Consider the following 20,009-nt stretch of genomic DNA (forward strand, 5'->3'; position numbering starts at 1 on the left):
CGAGAAGTTTTAAAGGAACTAATATGGTAGGTCAGCGAGAACCATAATTTCAGTGTATTCCCGTCGACGCCTTTGGTGCTGACAATTTCTCAACGGTTTTAATTAATTGAAACGGTCCTCAAGAATTTCCACATCAATAATAGTGTGTCTTAGGAATTTGACTCTTCAATTCCAAAACTTGTATCTAGAGAACTTCAGGTAAGACTTCTCTGATCGTATTGTTCCCACGGTTTGTTGTAGCTACTCTTTTTGGTTCTCTTCTTACTACTAGGGTAGATAAGCAAGTCATTTTCATGGATAATGACTAACTAGTCCCAGTAAGAATGGTGTACCCTATTCATTGAGTACATGAAGACTGCGAGCGGGTTGGTCCTATCCGAGGGGTATCAATATGGACTTGCAGCGTCCGCATCGAATTTGGAGGATTGTCCTCGGACATCCTTCTCCAATACTCGCGACTGGTGATATTTAGATCTCAGGTCGAATTCCTGAAGAGTACCTCGTTCCTTGCGGTTGGTCAGCCTATTTTTCCATGCGAGGCAGATAGTAATGATTTCTATTGGAGATATTATTGGGGCCTCTGAATTCGATAGACATACGAGCAATTTGTCTTTCTATTTGAAGAACAACACCGGAGCTCTCGATGGTGAGGGGCTTGGTTCTTCAATTCCATTGTTGAGTAGTTCGACAGGTTTGACCTAACATTTCTCGCAGCTCGGTAGGAAACATGTGGGTTTGGTTTACACGACTAGACTTATTCAGATGGTAGGACGTTCACTCGTCCTCCTGGGAAACCTTGGCCCGAAGTTCATGGCAGGACTCGTACCTGGTCCATCTATCATTAACTTGCGCATATAAGTCATATGTACTTAAGGTTGGCAAGATAGTTGGATGGGTGACTCTGCCCCAAATCCACAACCAGACATGGAACAAGAAATAGGGCAGAAGCACACATCCAATGTCCATTGAATCTTAATTATACATTATCCTCGCGTATACACGTAGTAGTGGTAGACTAACTGTATCCGTCCCAATATTATGTGCTTGAACCTTGTCTGCTGCATGCGTGACATTCCCGAAAGTTCTCCTATAAATACTTGTGATAAGGTTTTGGGAAGTATAACACTCCTCTGGTGCGTGTTTTGGAGTTTCACAGCGAGAGATGACCCGGAGGTCCGTGCTGGACGTGTTTATGGGAGACAAAGGTTTCAATATTCGGTGGGTTAGGTGAAGGGTCCTTTTGTAGTCGTTAAATCAGGAAGATGAGGACTACACCAATCGAAACTGAATGGTGACAACCGAATCTTTTTAGATAACATGTGTTAAGCTGTATTCATAAGAAGAGCTCACTAGAGGAATAGAGTATCTTGTGTTTCTTTTCAGGGTGTTCCGTTCTGTTCGATATTATTATTACTGTAGATGATTCATACCATACTGTCTAGCACTAGTAGTGGGTGTGTTTCGATAGCTAGTAATGATACTTGATATCATGATCACTGACAGGTCACTCTACGAACGAGCAGTATATGAACGTCGTATGTATTTTGATGTTGGTGAAATCGTCGAGTGGGTGCCCCACTCAATTCCTACTACTAGACATGGAATAGGAGTCAAGATGGGATTTTTTTGTTTCAAGACTTTAGTATTTTGATTATAATTAACCCCAATATATGTACAAAGTCATCACATCTTACAGGTAATGATACTAAGGTCATATATGAATGTCTTTGGTTTGATTTGAATGAGAGAGTATTTTAACTACTTTTAGAAGGACGGTGACTTTAGCAAGCATACCAAATTCATTACAAACATATGGTACTTAAACGTTTTTGTCATTGGAAACATTACAAAAGTCCTAATATGGTTCCCTGTTACCCTTGCTGGTTCGTTTGTCACACTCCTTTGGCTTTCCCGTCATTCCTCTCAATTGGACAGTCTCTTTTGAAGTGTCCTGTTTCGCCACATAGGAAGCACACAAAAATTACATTGGTATTGGGGGTTGAAGCGATGTACTGAGTTGGGGCCTTACAGAAACGGACGGTATGTCCTTTCCTGTTGTAGTTGTTACAGTGTAAAATTCGGCAAGCTCCTGTGTGATGGTAGTTACACTTGTTACACTTTGGGAGTGCTCCCATATATTTCTTGTCTGATGCTTGAGCGGTAGATGTTGTGGCTGATGTCGAGGCATGTGTTGTGACTGCTGTCGTAATTGTAGGGGTGGCCATGGGTTGTTGTCTTTTAGCGGATCTTTAAGATTGGTTGCGCTCCTTTTTGTTCCAAAACTTTCGCTTCTTGTTCGTAGGATTGTGGCCTGAGGTATTTTCGTTGGCAGACACCCGTTGTTAGCATTGAATTACGCCATGACGGCTATCACGACTCCCGTGACTATATCCTGAAAAGTAGCAGAGTCTATCTGCAGGTTTGGCGTCTTGCTAGTTGGTTGGTTGCCTCTTGGTGAAGACATGGATCTGTTTCACGATGAAAAACGACTTCGTTAATGGAAATGATTATCTCAAGTGCATCCTTACGATTTATATTCACATATATAAATTTTTGCACATTACTATACTAATCCTAGGGTTTCTGCTAACGTTCCCGAGATGGAGTTATGGCAATGGGTAGGAGTAGGTTTTATACGGGCGTTAAGCTTTACTCATCTTAGAATCATGTTTGTCCAACACACTTGGTTGAGGAGTTTTGATGGGACGCAGTGTATTAATGCTGAAAAGATCGCACCTTAGAGGTCTACGAAGAAAACATCCCTTCAATCATAAGGGTTAAGGGGAGAGACAGTAACGAGTCTTTAGAATGGCTATACGTTGCGAGTTTTTCTAACTAATTTTATCTAGTTCATTTCGTAACGTATTTCGGTTGTTTTATGGTGTTCTGAAAACATTTCATAACGGAAGCTTATAAATGATAAACTCATGTGTTTTAGTAGTTCTGTATCCTAGTGAAACCTTGTAATTTGACCTCAAGCTAAGTCCTAAGCCCATCTTGTTAATACGATTCTAGTAATTGTGGTTTCAGAGAACATTTTTGGCCTCGATGTAGGTATACCTCACATCCCTGCATGGAAAAATTTTGATAGCAAATAAATCTCTCAATTAGTATAACCGCTTAAATTGCAGTGACGTGCTTACACCTAGAATAGAGTAGCACCAACACATACTCAAGATCTTAATTTACAAAGTCTTGTGAGTGGTATGAAATTTACTCATGACAGTTCGTCCCTTGTGATGCCTGAGGCAAAGTCGATGCATCTTGCAACTTTGCCAATCGGCGCTTGGCTGCAATCATCCTCTCTTTGAATGTCATGTGTCTACTCTGTTACTCTCTTTCCTCTTCACGAGCGGCGATAAGGTCCTAAAAAGAGATTTGGTCTCGGAAATAGTAGTCTAATTCCGAGTCTCGGGTACGTGAGACGGTAGGGTCTGTAGTAGCGCGCAGTTTCTGAACTCGGGTTGTAGTCTTCCTGTTTTAATCCCCGATATTCGCGATCTTCCGGGTCTTCGCCTGGAGGGCTCTGTCAGTCGGTCCCCCGTGGTTGAGGTCATAGCACCCTCGTTGGTCTCCACATTGTGGTTGTTTGCATTGCTGTCGACTTCAACCCTCGATCACGGTTGCCCAACGGGGCATAGGTTCGATGTAGTCGAAACGGTTCGTGGGAACCCTTGCTATATGCATGGAGGATTGATTACCTCCGGTTCCGCTTCCGATTCTTCTCATAACCATTTACCATTTCTCGGGTTCGGGTTGGGAAAGCAGGGGTTTCCGGTAAGTAGGATCTTACTATGTTGTACGTGCGAGAATAGGAGTGGAAGAGATAACTACTAGGCGTCTAACTCTATAATTAATTACTTATAGGGGTCTTTAGTTTTCACATAAGTTGGTTATAGTATTACAAAATACTCCTATAGTATTTTAATGTTTGATTTGTGCTTTTCAATGTTTTTTTGTAGATAGAATTGGTAAGTTTTTAGACTTGTTGCAATGCCACAACCATTCTCGGGCATATGCTACTCACTTCTGGGTTAGACATAGTTGATCAGGCTATGTCCTTCCCAGACCTGACTATACATCCCCAATCCTACTTGTGCCATTCAACAATCATTACTTTAGTTTTGTTCTAGATTGATGCTGACCTTAGTATGTATGCATGCATGTATACTTTTAATAAGAAATTATTTATTTCTAAGAGTATAATTGTTTTGAAAACTTTAAATTAGAGACTTTAGTCCCAATGCATTTATAGTTTGTATATCTTATGTGGTTCGATATACTTAGTTCACTATAAACAACGCTCTGATACCAATCTGTCACGCCCCCAAACCAAGGATGACAGAAACGTCCACGGGTGGTGGACTTCATGTATAGTATCACAAAAACGAGTATAATAGTGCTCAAAGTAAATACAACCATCATAAATATAATTGAAAAAGTTACACCAAAGTATATGTTTACAAGATTCAAATAAATTATATTATGATAGAAAATGAACTGTGTGACGATTTATCGTCCCATCCTCAAAACGCTGTTGATTTCCTGTTTCATTGAATTCCTGAGAATACAAGTAGTTTTGAAAAAGTGTCAACACAAACGTTGGTGAGTTCATAAGCTTTTGATAGTAAGAGTTTGAAAATCGATCTTTGTAAGGAGATGTATGTTACCAAGAAAAATCCAATATTTTCCTTATGAAAGTTACGTGGTCCTAAATACCAGGACCGAAAATGAACAAGTATTTGTCATACTTAAAGATATAAAAGTGGTTTCAAATTGGCATAAAAACCCTTTCTGATTTGAGAAAACTCCCGTAATGAATGGTGTGTAGTCTTAAATAGCAAGACTGAAAATATACAATAATATTTGTAATTATTTGTTGAAACATAAAAGTGACCCTCTTGAACTAAGATACCGCAACCATCTATCTACCGCAACGGTTCACCATCCGCGATCATCTCAGCACCCAGAGTCAGTTCTTCTTCAGGATCCGCAGTCCATTGTTATGTTTTTTTCTTATCTTTATGTAATGTACTCTATTATCCAGCATGCCTTGCACGGCTGCTTATAGAGTAGTTGTTTATTTCCGAGACTCTATAAATAGAGACTCTTTCTGATGAATTAACATACAACTTCTTACTACACAAGATTTCTTCTTCAACCATCTCTCTTATCACTCGATGACTTGTGAATTATTCTGAATATATTTCTCCAGGTTATCGTCTTCATTTCTCTATCTTACTACTCTTCAGACTCTAAATTGCTACTGAAACATATCAAACTATAACCACTCTACGGAGCAAGTCTTTTAGACTTAATCACTAAACTTGATCTTCCTTATTAACTCGGAGTGAATGCATTCCTTGTTATGAATCAGTTTAAGTGCATTCTTGATATAACAATTGTTGTCATTTATATTTCTTTACTTTCCGCAACTAACTATCTAACGATCTAACTATATTATTGTTGAGCTTTTAGATCCTTTGAGATTAACTATTCCGCAATAGACTTGTTCTAACGTTTGTTCAAGTGTGTCTCCAAGTTTTTCTCTCAACAATTGGTATCAGAGCCAAAGTGGTTGTTTCTTGAATATCAGAACTCTGATTTTCATTAGGCCTTCTATACCACTAAAGCTCATTTCCAAAAAAATCAAACAAAAAAAATGGTACAATCGTTATCTATTAATGTCTCCAATAGTGTTGGTGGTTCTAACTGAGCTCCAATACTGGTAACAAATGAATATCATCACTGGTCACAAAGAATGGAGAGGTACTTAAGAAGACTAGGAAGAGATGTATGGTGATCCGTGGAAGAAGGACCACATGTTCCAGTTCTTACACCTGTCCAAACTGACGACGCTGCAACCAGGCTAGGAGGAGGTCAACCAACCATGAGCCGTCCCACCAAGGATGATCTCGATAAAATGGAAAACGATGTTGTTGCTTTTTATGAAATTTTTTGTGGTGTTGCTCCTGACAACTTTGATATTATCATAAACTGCAAGTCAGCAAAAGAGATCTGGGATGTACTCAAGAACCTGTACGAAGGCTCAGAACAAGCACAAGATAAGAAGCTCACTACCGCACTCAACGACTTCAACAACTTCAAAGCTCATACGGATGAATGTTGACTCCTTCAAGAGATTCAACCTGATAGTCACAAAGTTATCAAATGCTGGTACCATCCGCAGCAACCATGAAACCAATCTCCAGTTTCTTAATGGCTTAGGAAGACATTGGACTACGGCTAAGATGATAGTCCAAGGCGACGGGAAGATTCACTCTTTATCACTCAACAAACTCTATGGAGAGCTCCAAGCATAAGAATCCACTATACTCAAAGACTGTGCTGACTTCGGAGGACCACTTGCTCTCATAGCACAAGCTCCACTGCAGTCACCCTACTCTTCATCGTATGATACCCCACCACATTCATACGAAGCGGAATCTGAGTATGATGATGAAGAAGAATTTCAGAAGACTATTGCTCTGGTTAGCCAACAGTTCAACCGCATACCACCTTCTTCTTTCCGCAAGAATCAACAATTCAACAAACCTCCATTCAACCGTAACTTCGGTCCTCAGAACAACCATTCTCGATATCCTAAAGGCTCTCAAAACAATCAACCAATGGAGATACCGCACTCTCCTCAGAACAATGACTCCGGTACTCAATCAGAAGACAAGACTGATGTTGTGATTTGTCACAAATGCAATAAGGAAAATCACTTCGCAAAAGACTGTAAGGCCAATTTAGTCAAGGACAGAGGATTCTATCTTAGAATGGCTTAAGAGAAGGAAGAAAAAGAAAAGGCAAGGGCATATGTGGCCCAAGTTAAAAGAGACCATCAAGTTTGGTCATCAGGAGATGAAGAAGAGACCATCAGCAGTGTTAAAGGAAAAGGGAAAATCTACATGCTGGCCACTGCGGATGATGATGGGTCAGCAATGTTGAACAAAAACTACTGCTACATGGCGAAGGATGGGACTCTAAGCATCATTGAACAGGTAAAACTCATGATCCAAACTTTAAATTATAGTATGCATGAATGTCAACCCTACATACATGATCTTAATGACACTTGTGTTGCCGTCCTTACAGACTATAACAAAGCCTTAGATGAGAAGAACATTGCGTCCCAAGAGATGTTCCATGTGAGAGGAAGGCTAAATAACAAGAGACTTAAGATGGAAATGTTAGAGAAGGATTTAGAGTTAGAGAAAGATGCTAGAATGCTAAGTGAAACCCAATTAGAGATAGCTTTGAACCAGAGAGATTTAGCTCAGAGAGAAATTGTACACTTAAATCTCTTAATTGAATAATTATTTAATGAAAGTGAGGCTATTGAAAATTTGGTAAACAATGGAACCGTGGACAATACATATAATTGGGGTTGGTCAAATGGGTATCCTACCGCAATGGATTCCTCACCCCGTTCAACAAAGACAGAGTGTATGTCCCTCCTGATAGAGAATTTCATTTCCCTATCAATGACAAGACTTTTCCCGAAGATATCAAAACTCACTTCGGTATATTACACAATTTGAGCAATAATTGTGTCATTGAGGAAACTATGCCCGAGGATTCTGGTCACACATGTGATCAAACTCCCATCTGTGGCACCACTCATTCAAATTCTCAAACTTCATCCGTAGTTGATGAAGAAATAGTTGTTAAAGGCCCCGAAGTCTCAAAGGACTTTCCATCTTTGTCCTCAGATCATAGTGTTCCACACTATAGTCAAATGTCCCAAAAGTATCCCATCGCAGTTTCATCCAAAACCTACTCTGGGGTAGTCAAATCATCTCTGCCAAAACCATCAGTTCAAGGAACCACAACTCTTTTGCCAATTTTTCATGAGTTACCTATAGAAAATTTTGAAGTAGGCCAATGCTCTCAAATTCCAGAATCCTTAAGTTCTGATGATTCTAGCCCACGTTTTCAAAATCGTTTAAAAGGTTCCAAGAAACCGCGGTTGAATAACAATGACTGCGGTTCACCAAAATCCTTGGCAAAAAGAGCTTTCAAAGAAGAAATTAGATCTCAAAGCACAAGCAGAAAAAGTTTTTCAAAAAATAAGAAACATGTGAGAATTCCAAAATCTAAGAGTCCAGAAAAATTTGTTTTCACAAACTACATTTCAAAAAACTCTTCTTTTAAGAAAACAAGCAAAAAAGGAAGTTCAGTTTCAAAAGTCATTCCTGCTACTTCTAACATAACCCAAAAAGGTGTCAAAGTTGTAAGAAACTACATTTTTCAGGTCGATTCCTCAAATGACCCTAATTGGAAAGGAATTTTACCCACTCCAAAACTTTTGAAGTCACATCAAAACAAGTGGAAGGGAATCTTACCAAATCCACCTAAAGGGACTCAAAGATCTACACGTGCTAAACCTCATTCAAAACAAACTTTTCAGAAACCAAATAACATGCATGTCAAATCTCACAGTCCAAAACTTCGTTCAAAACAAAGTTTTCAGAAACCAAATGTCAAATCTTTCAGAAGTTACCCACCTCGGACCAATACCAAGTCCAATTCACTCTATAAACCGCTGACCAAGCATAATGTCAGATTCAATGACAACCTCTCTTTTTGTAAATGTTAGTGCAGCTGTCAAAAGGTTTTATCTCATGTCAGGTCAAATCAAAGTCAGAAACCTCGTATTTTTCAAAAAACTCGCATCAATCCAAATCTGAACAAACACCCAGGACTAGGTCTAAAAGTTGACAAAAGACCTGTCCATGCAACCTCGGACTATGCATCATTTAAAAATACATCAATTGTCCCTGGCTCCAAACTTGTTTGAATGCCTAAACTAACAGTGTAATTCTTAGGCTTTGTGCAAGGAGAAACAAGAAGAAGAATGGTTAATTTACTGTGCCTGCTCCTTGCACATGACCGGAAGGTTAGAGTACCTTCGGGATTTCAGGCCTATATGCAATGGTGGAAATGTCACGTTTGGCAACAATGCAAATGGTGTCATCCGAGGTTACGGTGTTCTCACTACGGGGAACTTCTCCATTCATAAGGTTGCTTATGTAGAAAGCCTTAAACACAATCTTATCAATGTTGGCCAACTATGTAAAGCAGGACATCGTGTTGAATTTGACGATCAATTCAGTTACATAATGACGAGTGATCGAAGCACTTGCTTAATCAAATCTTGCTCCGAAGGCACGATGTATCCTCTGGATGTTTCTCTCATCATTGGTAAACTGCAACTGTGCTTTCTGTCCAAAACTGTATCTGAAGTCTGCTGGCTATGGTATCTGTCACACCCCAAAACCAAGAACGGCGGAAACGTTCTGGGGCGGAGGACGTCATGTATAATATCAACAACAATGTAAAGTAGTAAACAAGCAACAACATCATCCATTGCATTAATAAAATAATTATTATACAATTGTATTCTGCCAAATTTTGATAAACACTAAAGCATAAATCAAAATGAAAGATAAGTCTTGAACAAGCTCCATCTTCCTTTTTCCTTGCATCGGTACCTGTCTATGATGACCTGAGGATACAAGTAATTTTGAAAGCGAGTATCAGCTTTGAAGCTGGTGAGATCATAAGTATTTAGTGTCTTAATTTGTATGTAAGAATTTGTAAGTCTATGTATTGTAAGAATTTGTAAGTCTATGTATTGTAAGAATTTGAAAGTGTATATGAATTGTAAGTGTTTGAAAAACCCTAGAATCCCTATGATTCCTTCTAGTATATGAAGGTGTCTTCTACTAAGACCTAACTGTTCTGTGTGTGTGTCTCTTGGAAGAGTAAGTATTTTCCAAAGTATAACTATCATTATAAGAAAATTGTATCCTTTGGTACTAGGATACCTAAATATAATTCACCTCATTGGTTATGTGAATGAGTCACAAAATAAAGGTAATAATATAACTAACCTGAATATTACCCTTTGGTACTAGGGTAACTATCATTGTTAACTTTAAGCCATCCGTAGACGTACTCTTACCTCTGTTGCTAACAGCTGGGTATAGGAATAGTTAATCCCTTAATCGTGTACCTGTAATGGTACCAACCGTTTGACATCCGTGGATGTGCTTTTACCTCTGTAGCTAACAGAGATTCTAGGAATGGTCAATCCCACAATCGTATCCTTTGGTACTAGGATAATAAATCCATTCTATCTCGTCGAATATGTGATTGTATCACAAGGTAAAGGTAAGAATGAGGATTTGATAACAGAGTCGATACATATAAAATGTAATAGGACTCCTCCTGATATATCTATGCAAAATTACTCCTATAAGTATGATCATGTAAATATTATAGTAGAGTACGGTAAGGTTCTACGTGTGCTAGCTGTAATGTGTGTTCTCTCTATCTAGCAAGTATAGTAATGTAATCGTTCTAGTATAGTTGTATATGTTCTCATCCTAGTATAGTCGTATATGTAATGTACAGTAATGTTCTAGAAAGTATTGACTCATGAATGAACTGACTCGTTGTATGATATCGCGTTCTAGTAATGGTTCTAGTATCTTCCTGAACTACCCATATGGTAGCTTACTAGTAATCTAAGTGGTATGTATGGACGTGGATGTATACCCTTGCTACCCAAGGGCATAAGATGAATTGGAAGGACCTTTTATTTTGACTTTATATGTACACATGATATATAACTAATATTTAAACGACCTTTGGACGAGTATCCGATATCCCACCAGACCACATCTCAAGGCGCGAAAAGGAAATAGGTTGGATAGCCTTCCTAAGCCTTTTAAACATTTCTTATATAACTATACATATAGAGGCATGCAATTTATAGTATAAAAACATAAATAAGTTTGGTAAAACATTTGAAACATAAATATTGGTTTAAGGAAAGATCAACTTGATGTCAATCTATAAAACAATTTGAAGGCATAAGTTTGATAAAACAATATAAGTACAAGGAACATTTGTTTGAAACACAGTTGTAAATAAGTTTGAAATATGATAAACAAAGTAAGAGGTACAGTGTAATAAGTAGTTTGAAATGTATAAAATGTTTATAAAGATCATTTGAAGGAAACTGTTTGGTAAAACGGCTAATGAGTAGCCAAATCTTTTGAATGTTGTATATTAATCACATGTGATTAATGTAATAAGTAATATAATCCTACTTACTAATCACATGTGATTGACATAATAAGTAGCATGATTCTACTTGTATCCCCCCATAAAACATTTAAAATAGTTTAAAACATTAGTTAAGGGGTATGAACTCACCTGCAGTAAGTGACTGGAATTGAACGGGCTGTTATCGTACGGAAGGATCGGACAAGTGCTTGGTGTCAAGTGAAGACTTAGACACACACAATGATCCTAATTACATATGAAGACATATGTATATAAATAATTAGAGATTTAATCACTAACTATGCAAGTATAAACATTTAAGCGCGAGGACAACACTTTTGGTCAAGTGCTAGGAGGCTAATGGGTTGCGACAAAGGAGTGCAATGCCCCTAATGGGAGTTTAAGGTCAAAAGACCATGTTCATTGGAGTTTACGGCCCAGGGGAGTAAGCTCCTGGCCGTAAACTCTCAACCAAGTCATGAAATGGAGCTTAGAATTACTACAACCTTAGAGGGGAATTGTTTCTAGGCTTAAAAAGAGTTTAAGGTACCATATTGACTCCTAAGGGGAGTTTACGGCCCAAAGACCCTTTTCCCTTGGAGTATACGGCCGTAAACTCCCTTGGGAGGGTTCTTATTGTCCTTTCAAGTCTCTATAGCAACTAGGAACAATTCTTGGCTTCAACACTTGGCTTAAGGAAGGTTTATGGCACTAAATGGAATCATTTTATGGAGTTTACGACCATAGAACTCTTTGGGCCGTAAACTCCCTCACACATGGGGTTCTTAGAATTTTAACTAGTCCAAAACTCATCTAGGTACTTGCCCTAAAAGTCTCTTGGCCTAAGGAAGTGTCTAGGGTGTCCTTTGACCCCTTAATAGAAGTTTACGGCCCAAGAAATACTCTTGGTCGTAAACTCTTCAACACTTGTGCTTTTCATGAGTTTTCTAGGTCCTAAACACTTTAAGGTATTTGCCTAAAAATAGAGTCCAAGCCTTAGGAAGTGTTTGAAGGGATTTTGGCATTTAATCTTGGAGTTTACGGCCTAAGGAGCTTCTTGGCCGTAAACTCCCTTCTATAATTGATTTCTAATTGTTTTGATGGCATAAATCATGAGTTTAAGGCTTCTAGGTTGTTGTTCTAAGGCTAAAGGAACATTAGGCACTCATTTGTGCCCTTTACTTGGAGTTTACGGCCCAAGAGATGTTCCTTAGCCGTAAACTCCTCAAACTACATGGTTTTGATTTGTTTCTAGCCTATAATGCTCATACACAAAGTCCTTAGCTAGATGCCTAACACGGAAATGGGACTAGATGGCCTTTAGGCTTGATTTTGGAGTTTACTCCCCAAGAACGTTCTTGTGCGGTAAACTCCCGGATCTTGTACTTTGGACATGTAAACAATGTTATTAAGCATATAACAAGTATTAAAACACATCTATGAAAGTAGACTCACAATCTGGGATGAAAACCCGAAGATCCGTGAGAGGGAAATTGGCTTTTCTCTAATTGGAATTCAATTAATGAACCAATTTGGTTCAGAATTCTATTTATAGTCCTGAGATTTTTGGCAGAAAATATTTCTATTCTCGGAATGGATTCTAATGACCTAGAGAAATGGAATTACAGTGTTGCACAAAATCCTAGTGCATCCACTCTCCTAATGACTCCTTAGGTGTAAAACCCTGAAACTGCCAAACTTATTCCATAAGTCTGAATTTTCATTGTAACTGCTCTACATCTATTGGCTTGATATGGTTTGATTAGAATAGAAAATTTCGGGTTGTCATAGCATCGCAAGCTAGCTCATCTCAACTTTCGGTACATCAACAACCTCGTCACTGGAGAACTAGTCTGCGGTCTCCCTATTCTCAAATTCAGCAACGATACCCTTTGTCCAGCTTGTGAATGCGGTAAACAATCAAAAGCAAGCCATCCTCTGATAATGGATTCTTCAATCTCTGAACCACTGGAGCTATTACACATTGATCTCTGCGGTCCCTCAACCGTAGCCAGTCTTCACCACAAAAAGTATATATTGGTTATTGTTGATGACTATACACGCTTCACATGGGTCTTCTTTCTTAGACTCAAATCAAAGACACCGCAAATCTTCATTAACTTCATCAAAGAAATCGAACTTCAAATCAAGCTTCCAGTCAGACGCATCCGCAGTGATAATGGAACTGAGTTCACTATTCATCTTCTCAACAGTTTCCTAGTTTCCAAAGGCATCTCTCACAACTTCTCAGCACCCTATACACCGAAACAAAATGGTGTAGTAGAAAGAAGGAACCGCACACTCGTTGAAGCAGCCAGATCCATGCTTAACTTTTCCCAACTTCCTCTATACTTCTGGGCTGAAGCAGTAGCAACCGCATGCTTTGTTCAAAACCAAAGTATTGTGTGCAAACGTCTCAATAAAACACCATATGAAGGTCTCAACAATCGCAAACCCAATGTTCGTTTCTTTCATATCTTTGGATGTAGATGCTTCGTGATCAACAATAAAGACCAACTCAACAAGTTTGCACCAAAGTCTGACGAAGGTATCTTCCTTGGTTATTCCACTAACAAGGTTGCATATCGAGTGCTCATCAGACGAACAAGGTTGATCATTGAAAGCTTTGATGTGAAATTTGATGATTCTCACATCCGCATCGCACCTCCATCCACCGAAACCACTGCAATCATGGATAGTGACATTCCAGCCGCTTCCGGACCTCTGAATCTAGTTGAAGTCAACTATGATGATCTTTTTGATCCCATTGAAACGGCGAAACTATGCGAAGTTCTGGTGTCACCCGCACTTCAACAACGACATGCCGACGTATCTGGACCATCTCTATCTAAAGTAGTATCGCTCAATACTTCCACCTTTCCAGTTGAGGGGGAAATCTCTACTTCGGATCTTGTCGCAACCTTTGGACTCAGATGATGAATTCATAGAGAATATTGACACTAGAACCGATCCTAGAATTGTCACTCTCCCATCTGCATTCCAGGGGGAACCTTCCCAGGTTCCAGAGGAACTCCTATCCGCAATCCAGAGGGGGACCTCAACCTCTGCCGATTACTCAAGAAAATTCTACTCCAATAGATCAAGATGATTCAGCAAGATGTTCTCAAATCTAGGGGGAACTGCCATATCCAACCGCAGATTCCTCTGACATCCAAGATATCCCTTCAACCGCAGCTGCTGATCATCTGATGCCACGTCTTCATGTATGGACGAAAGACCACCCACCAGGTCAAATTATTGGCAACCCATTCGCAGGTATCCAGACTCGGTCTTCCAAGGACTTATTTGATCACTGCCACTATGCATCATTTATGTCCTCGATAGAACATAGAACGATCAAAGAAGCATTGCTTGAACCGGACTGGATAGCTGAAATGCAAGAAGAATTTGAAGAATTTGAAAGAAACAAAGTATGACAACTTGTTCCTCTTCCACAAGGTCATACTATTGTTGGTACAAGATGGGTTTTCAAGAATAAGCTAGATGAGTCTGGCTCAGTCATCAGAAACAAGGCAATACTTGTTGCCAAGGGCTATAGTCAACTAGAAGGCATTGACTACGATGAAACGTATGCTACGGTAGCACGCATGGAAGCCATCCGAATCTTTCTAGCATATGCAGCCCACAAAAATGTCAAGGTATACCAGATGGACGTTAAGAGTGCTTTTCTCAATGGGAACTAAAAGAAGAGGTTTATCTTCAGTAACCTCCAGGATTTGAAAATATTGAATTTCCAGACCACTGCTACAAGCTTGAAAAAGCAGTCTATGGTCTGAAACAAGCCCCAAGAGCTTGGTATGAGACACTCTCTGAATTCCTTGTCTCATCCAGGTACAAAAGAGGAGTGATTGATCCCACATTATTCAAAAAAGAAAATGGTGACCACCTTATGATGGTACAAATATATGTGGATGATATTATTTTCGGGTCGACTGATCAAGGCATGGTAGATGAATTTGCTAAGCTCATGACCAACAAATTCAAAATGAGCATGAATAGAGAGATTAATTTCTTTCTAGGCTTTCAAGTCAAACAAATTCAGAAAGGAATTTTCATTCATCAAGAAAAATACACCATTGAACTTCTGAAGAAATATTCAATGGACAACTGCTCTTCTGCTAAGGTCCCTATGGCCTTCGGTTATAAGATCTTTGCTGATCCCTCCGGTCAATATGTGGATCACAAGACTTACAGAGGTATCATTGGCTCACTAATGTACCTCACCGCAAGCAGACCTGACATTGTAATCACAACTGGTGTATGTGCAAGATACTAGGATGATCCAAAAGTGTCTCACATGACCGCAGCGAAATCAATTCTTTGGTATCTTAAAGGAAGCAAATCAATGGGTTTATGGTATCCCGCAGGCAACGAATTCAGTCTTCAAGCCTTCACATATGCGGATCATGCAGGTTGCAAGCTCGATACAAAAAAGTACATCAGGTGGATGCCAATTCCTATGAAGAAGACTTGTAAGTTGGTTTTCAAGGAAACAAACCTGTGTATCTCTATCTACCGCAGAAGCCGAGTATGCGGCCGCAGCCAGCTGTTGTTCCCAAGTTCTTTGGATGAAGAAACAATTGCTAGACTACGGGTACAAAATGCTGCGGATGCCAATTTACTGTGACTCTGAAAGTGCTATAGCGATCTCTCATAATCCTATTTAGCACTCCAAGACAAAACATATTGAGTTACGGTATCATTTCATCAAAGATCATATTCTGAAAGGTAATATTGAACTCATCTTTGTTACTACTCATGAAGAGATTGCTGATGTTTTTACAAAATCACTTGACTCTAAAAAACTTAATGCATTCTTACAAATGTTGGGAATGATGAATCCAGACCCCCAATTCTTTCTGAAGTGTTAGCTACCGCAGACCATCATTGGTCTTCATTGCGGTTCTAACTCAGAATTACATATAATAGATGGTTTTGGTACCGCAGTCTAGGTACCGCAACCATATTTCATACGTATCTCTCATGGGTTCTAATGATCTTTTATTTCTAACTCTTGTACAAGTGTTTTTCTCACATATTCTCTCTGAAATCTTTCTTTGTTCATCCGCGATGAAGTTTCTCAGCCGCTATGATGATTCCATCCGCAATCATCTTAAATAATTTCCAACAGTTTCATTAACTCCCGAATCTTTGTGTGTTATTTAATGATCTTTCATTAAATAAAATACAAACATTCTCTTTAGAAACTGTCACATTCCCTTTCTGAATAAACCCCGTATCAGACCTATTTTAGGGATGATGACAAAAAGAACGATTCCCAAATAAACCCATCCTCAACTTGTCCTTTCCTCTCCCAACCACGTCCCATCAGTTACAACTTTCTCTCTCATCACCCCACGTTTACCTGATGTATTTCCATGCGTCTAATCCTCCATTAAATGCAAACCCTTTTTGAAATCTCTCAAAATCTTTCTAAAACCCGTTTCATCTTCGTGTGGCTGAGATTTAATCCCAAAATCATTGATTCCCTGCAAAAACCCCATTCGACTTCTTACCCTCTTCTATTTTTTACCTAGGGTTAAAATCCTTTTTACCTCCTTTATAAACATGTCTCCTTCCCTAAAATCGTTTACGCTCTCTGTTTAACCGATTGTTCTCTCTCAACTCTCCAAAATTCCCATAACTCTCAAGAACTCCATTCTCTTATCTCTCAATGGCGAAATCAGGTGCATCAAAGAAGCAATCCAAGGCTTCAGGCTCCATGAATCCAACTGGTTCCACATCTCCAACGTTAGCTTCAAGCAACTTCATAGCAGTTTTTGAAGATCATCCGTCGTATAATGCCCCAACAAAGCTTATGATCAAGTTTCTCAAGAACCATATTATGTGTGGTCCATTTGACGCATTCACTGACGTTGTTCCTGTTTCTACACTTTTCAAGTGTGTCTTTTCTGCATACCGACCATTGTCATAAGAAGTGCATCTCAACCTTATCGATGATTCTTTGGTCATCTTGACCAAAGAGAAGTTCTTGCCTGCCATAAATCTTCTGATTCATCCCTCCATCAAGATCTTCACACCATCCTTATCTGACATCACCACCGCACTCTACCAGATGGGTTATCAGAAACCGATCCGAGCAATTGGTGAGTTTAAGAAGAACCAACTGCCTGCGGTTTGGCAGTTCATATTCCATTTCGTCATCTGCTGTCTATATGGCAGAACCGAAGGCATAGACAACATGGGTTTAAAGCTCCTTGAACTCGTGTGGAGCATCTGCACAGGCCACGATGTCAATTATGGCCAGATTCTTTGGGACGACTTCCTCCAATATATCCCCAAAGAGCATCCAAGAGAGAACCCAACCGAGCTCACATTTGCTCGATTTTGGTCCTTATGCATATCTGATCTACATGCGGATGCTGGTATCAACATGGGCAGTGACATCAACTTCTTTGTCACTAAGGATCTCAAAAGGTACAATCCCTCTTCTGATCAAACTTTATTTGGACCTATCCGCAGGCTTCCCATTCACATTCTTACTTTGCTTGGTCTTGAGACTGCTGATGTCTCAGATCATATAGAGGCCACGAAGGGTATTGTCCCATACCCTTCTACCCCACCTCTTCCTTCCGCAACCATTCTCCCTGAGGGTACTACAACCCCCTCTACTACTACACTATCTAACCTTTCTCAACGGAGAAAAATGGTGGCATCTAAAAAGAAATCTAGTACACCTAAAAAAGAATGCCCCAAAACAAACCGCACCCTCAAAGAAACGCAAAACCAAACCCACCACTGTATCGAGGAGTGACTCAGAGGAAGATAGACAACCAATATCTATCCTCAAGAAAAGAAAGATAACCGAAACCACTGGCCAAATGTGTGACCGGACTGATACTGTAGCCTCTCAACAGGCTCCGGTAGTCCTTGGGATGGCTGCACATCCATTCAATACCACACTCGAATACCACTCAACCTCATCATGTGAGGTTGTTTCATCCTATTCATCATCCGAACGTGGAGACAGCCCCCCCAGTTATATCTCAAGTAGATAAATCTGGACATAACCCTAAGGTCTCCTGGGCTTCCCGACTGCACATTTTTTCTTCTGAGGAGTTAGACTCCATCCTTTTGCATGTATCCCAAACACTTCAAACACCAATCCATCCGCAGGGCATCTCTTTCACCCATGCTAGAACTGGGCCGAGGCCAGACTTGACCACGGGTCAAGGAGACAAAGGAAGCCTAGGAAATCCTACTCTGCTTACATCTTTTACAGGTGGTTTAGGCACGGTGAGAACCCATGTGCAAAGATCCGTGAACCCAAGGGACACCTTGGTGCGTACACAAGGAATTGACGGCGATGACTCAAGTGATTCTTGGAGTCGGTATCAGCCAACTACTGATGCCAAAATCAAGAAATATGTTGCCTTTAAACAAGCATTCCAAGCCCGCAAGGAGCAACAGGTCAAACAAAAGCAACATAAAAAACAAGAAATTATGTCCGTGGCCAAGTATTGGGCAAATGCCATCAGCAATGCCCATACTGTTGCCACAATCCAAAAGGTTCAAAACTGGATGGATCAAATGGCAGAAACTGTAATGAAAGCTCAAGCCTCAGCCGCAGCCGCATGTACCTATAAAGTTCCTCCTACTCCAACTCCTGTTCCATCTGTCGCAGTCAACCCATCTCAAGACGAAGAGCCGGCAATTGAACTCAGCTCAGCCCCTACCTTCAGTTTTGATGATGACGACATCCAAGAGGTCAACAAACCAAATCCTTCAGACGATGACCTTATGATGTTTGAAGAAGAAGAAGAAGAAGAGTCCAGCGGTTCCCAACATTCCACTTCTAAACCCAAGGAAAAGAAAAAGAAGAAGAAGAAGGATGCTGTCACCAGGAAGGAATTTCTAAATCTACAAGCCAAAGTTGATCAAATTTTGGCTGCGGTTAAACCTACCCAACCTCCATCTGAAGATATTCCAGGACCGCAGTCCTTAATTGAACATGTTGAAAGACTTGAGACGATAGAGCGTATGGCTGCTGAGCGCATCTCTCTCAAAGTCGAAATGGGGATCCGGTCCATTGACAACAACCGCAGGGCTGATCATCAGGAATTCGTGGTTGCAGCGGAACGCCTCATTACTAAGGTGACCGCAATCAAACAGGATCTTCAAGCAACTATTGCGGATAAAGCTTCACTGTCTCAGAAAGTGATAGATGAGACACATACTGCCTATGAGTCCACTATCTCTATTCTTCATGCCACTATCAATCGGATGCAGAAATCCCTCACCTCTAACTTCCATGGCCCTGAGATCCTCAAACTCACCAAAGATATACACAAGCTGCTCTTCAACTCCTCCACCCCAAACAACTCACAGTTGGCCGAGACCATGAAAGCTCACTTTGCAGAAGTCTGTGCCAACGTGGATGACCTTAAACAATGGCTTGAGGAAGTACCTCCATTCCATCCCTCAAGAGGGGGAAGTGATGAAGAATTCCACCACTCAGATACCTCCATCCATCAGAGCCCTCCCATCACCACAAAGAAAATTCCCACACCGCAGCCCTCACCTCCACCGTCCCACAATATTCCATCTCCTCACTCTTCACCTATAAACAACACTCTCAAAAGGCCTGAGACTCCTCCTCACCTAAAAAATCTTGAGGGAAATATGTCTTCAGAGAGCTCCATAGACTCTCCTGCCACAGCCCAAAGAAAACACAATTGGAAAGCGGCCAAGCTTGCTGAAATCATATGGAGAGAATACGGATTTGATACCATGATAGACGAGTCGCTGATTAACTCATGGGTCAATCTGCTCCGCAGGCTACTGGATGAAGACTACACTCCGCATCTCAGATATGCTGAACCTCCCTCTGATGGATATTGGGATATTCCAATCTCTCCCAGTGCTAAGTATTTTGCAGTTTTTGA

Source organism: Lactuca serriola, chromosome 3 (genome assembly GCF_051521515.1).
Source record: "Lactuca serriola cultivar US96UC23 chromosome 3, Lser_US96UC23_V15, whole genome shotgun sequence".
Classification (NCBI taxonomy): Eukaryota; Viridiplantae; Streptophyta; class Magnoliopsida; order Asterales; family Asteraceae; genus Lactuca; species Lactuca serriola.